The 2695-nt window shown below is 47.2% G+C and overlaps 5 non-coding genes across 5 annotated transcripts; all 5 read left to right on the plus strand.

The window, feature by feature from the left end:
* Positions 1 to 395: 395 nt before the first annotated feature.
* On the plus strand, positions 396 to 514 carry LOC123173165 (5S ribosomal RNA). Its single transcript, XR_006485955.1, has one exon. It is a non-coding gene; the product is annotated as a 5S ribosomal RNA (ribosomal RNA).
* A 373-nt stretch (positions 515 to 887) lies between these two features.
* Positions 888 to 1006, plus strand: LOC123173096 (5S ribosomal RNA). Its single transcript, XR_006485890.1, has one exon. It is a non-coding gene; the product is annotated as a 5S ribosomal RNA (ribosomal RNA).
* A 371-nt stretch (positions 1007 to 1377) lies between these two features.
* Positions 1378 to 1496, plus strand: LOC123173073 (5S ribosomal RNA). The gene has a single exon (XR_006485868.1). It is a non-coding gene; the product is annotated as a 5S ribosomal RNA (ribosomal RNA).
* A 369-nt stretch (positions 1497 to 1865) lies between these two features.
* LOC123173075 (5S ribosomal RNA) lies at positions 1866 to 1984 on the plus strand. The gene has a single exon (XR_006485870.1). It is a non-coding gene; the product is annotated as a 5S ribosomal RNA (ribosomal RNA).
* A 371-nt stretch (positions 1985 to 2355) lies between these two features.
* LOC123173396 (5S ribosomal RNA) lies at positions 2356 to 2474 on the plus strand. Its single transcript, XR_006486172.1, has one exon. It is a non-coding gene; the product is annotated as a 5S ribosomal RNA (ribosomal RNA).
* The last annotated feature ends 221 nt before the right edge of the window (positions 2475 to 2695 follow it).

Below are 2695 nucleotides of genomic sequence, written 5' to 3' on the forward strand. Positions count from 1 at the left end.
CTGGGAAGTCCTCGTGTTGCATTCCCTTTTTTATTATTTTTTGGGCCTCGTGACAAACATATCGCATGTGCGCGATATATATTAACCCCGTTATATTATTTTTGACATTTGCGATATGTTTTAGCTCGCTGCTCATTGGTCACGCGTCTAGAGGCGGCTTTGTGGCGCGAGGAGCGCGTTCTGAAAGGGGTAAAAAAATACGTGTTGCTGCGGTATAGAGGGAGGGGTGGAAACCGTGGTAAACTCGTCTCCGTGTTTGAGGGGGGGAGTAAGTAGTATATATAGGGCATTATTCATTATTAGGCAACGGTTGTAATGGTAGTAAGAATGACAATCATCTTTGTAGTGGACCTGGGAGTGGCAAGCATAAGGGACGAAGGCGGGGGTAACATGTCGGATGCGATCATACCAGCACTGAAGCACCGGATCCCATCAAAACTCCGAAGTTAAGCGTGCCTGGGCGAGAGTAGTACTAGGATGGGTGACCTCCTCGGAAGTCCTCGTGTTGCATTCCCTTTTTAATTATTTTTTGCGCCTCTTGACAAACATATCGCATGTGCGCGATATATATTAACCCCGTTTTATTATTTTTGACATTTGCGATATGTTTTAGCTCGCTGCTCATTGGTCACGCGTCTAGAGGCGGCTTTGTGGCGCAAGGAGCGCGTTCTGAAAGGGGTAAAAAAATACGTGTTGCTGCGGTATAGAGGGAGGGGTGGAAACCGTGGTAAACTCGTCTCCGTGTTTGAGGGGGGGGGGAGTAAGTAGTATATATAGGGCATTATCCATTATTAGGCAACGGTTGTAATGGTAGTAAGAATGACAATCATCTTTGCAGTGGACCTGGGAGTGGAAAGCATAAGGGATGAAGGCGGGGGTAACATGTGGGATGCGATCATAGCAGCACTAAAGCACCGGATCCCATCAGAACTCCGAAGTTAAGCGTGCTTGGGCGAGAGTAGTACTAGGATGGGTGACCTCTTGGGAAGTCCTCGTGTTGCATTCCCTTTTTAATTATTTTTTGTCCTCGTGACAAACATATCGCATGTGCGCGATATATATTAACCTCGTTATATTATTTTTGACATTTGCGATATGTTTTAGCTTGCTGCTCATTGGTCACGCGTCTAGAGGCGGCTTTATGGCGCGAGGAGCGCGTTCTGAAAGGGGTAAAAAATACGTGTTGCTGCGGTATAGAGGGACGGGTGGAAACCGTGGTAAACTCGTCTCCGTGTTTGAGGGGGGGGGGAGTAAGTAGTATATATAGGGCATTATCCATTATTAGGCAACGGTTGTAATGGTAGTAAGAATGACAATCATCTTTGCAGTGGACCTGGGAGTGGCAAGCATAAGGGACGAAGGCGGGGGTAACATGTGGGATGCGATCATACCAGCACTAAAGCACCGGATCCCATCAGAACTCTGAAGTTAAGCGTGCTTGGGCGAGAGTAGTACTAGGATGGGTGACCTCCTGTGAAGTCCTCGTGTTGCATTCCCTTTTTAATTATTTTTTGCGCCTCGTGACAAACATATCGCATGTGCGCGATATATATTAACCCCGTTATATTATTTTTGACATTTGCGATATGTTTTAGCTCGCTGCTCATTGGTCACGCGTCTAGAGGCGGCTTTGTGGCGCGAGGAGCGCGTTCTGAAAGGGGTAAAAAATACGTGTTGCTGCGGTATAGAGGGAGGGGTGGAAACCGTGGTAAACTCGTCTCCGTGTTTGAGGGGGGGAGTAAGTAGTATATATAAGGCATTATCCATTATTAGGCAACGGTTGTAATGGTAGTAAGGATGACAATCATCTTTGCAGTGGACCTGGGAGTGGCAAGCATAAGGGACGAAGGCGGGGGTAACATGTTGGATGCGATCATACCAGCACTAAAGCACCGGATCCCATCAAAACTCCGAAGTTAAGCGTGCTTGGGCGAGAGTAGTACTAGGATGGGTGACCTCCTGGGAAGTCCTCGTGTTGCATTCCCTTTTTAATTATTTTTTGCGCCTCGTGACAAACATATCGCATGTGCGCGATATATATTAACCCCGTTATATTATTTTTGACATTTGCGATTTGTTTTAGCTCGCTGCGCATTGGTCACGCGTCTAGAGGCAGCTTTGTGGCGCGACGAGCGCGTTCTGAAAGGGGTAAAAAATACTTGTTGCTGCGGTATAGAGGGAGGGGTGGAAACCGTGGTAAACTCGTCTCCGTGTTTGAGGGGGTGGGAGTAAGTAGTATATATAGGGCATTATCCATTATTAGGCAACGGTTGTAATGGTAGTAAGAATGACAATCATCTTTGTAGTGGACCTGGGAGTGGCAAGCATAATGGACGAAGGCGGGGGTAACATATCGGATGCGATCGTACCATCCCTAAAGCACCGGATCCCATAAGAACCCCGAAGTTAAGCGTGCTTGGGCGAGAGGAGTACTAGGATGGGTGACCTTCTGGGAAGTCCTCGTGTTGCATTCCCTTTTTAATTATTTTTTGTGCCTCGTGACAAACATATCGCATGTGCGCGATATATATTAACCCCGTTATATTATTTTTGACATTTGCGATATGTTTTAGCTCGCTGCTCATTGATCACGCGTCTAGAGGCGGCTTTGTGGCGCGAGGAGCGCGTTCTGAAAGGGGTAAAAAAATACGTGTTGCTGCGGTATAGAGGGAGGGGTGGAAACCGTGGTAAACTC

This window comes from Triticum aestivum, unplaced genomic scaffold (genome assembly GCF_018294505.1).
Source record: "Triticum aestivum cultivar Chinese Spring unplaced genomic scaffold, IWGSC CS RefSeq v2.1 scaffold54592, whole genome shotgun sequence".
Lineage (NCBI taxonomy): Eukaryota > Viridiplantae > Streptophyta > Magnoliopsida > Poales > Poaceae > Triticum > Triticum aestivum.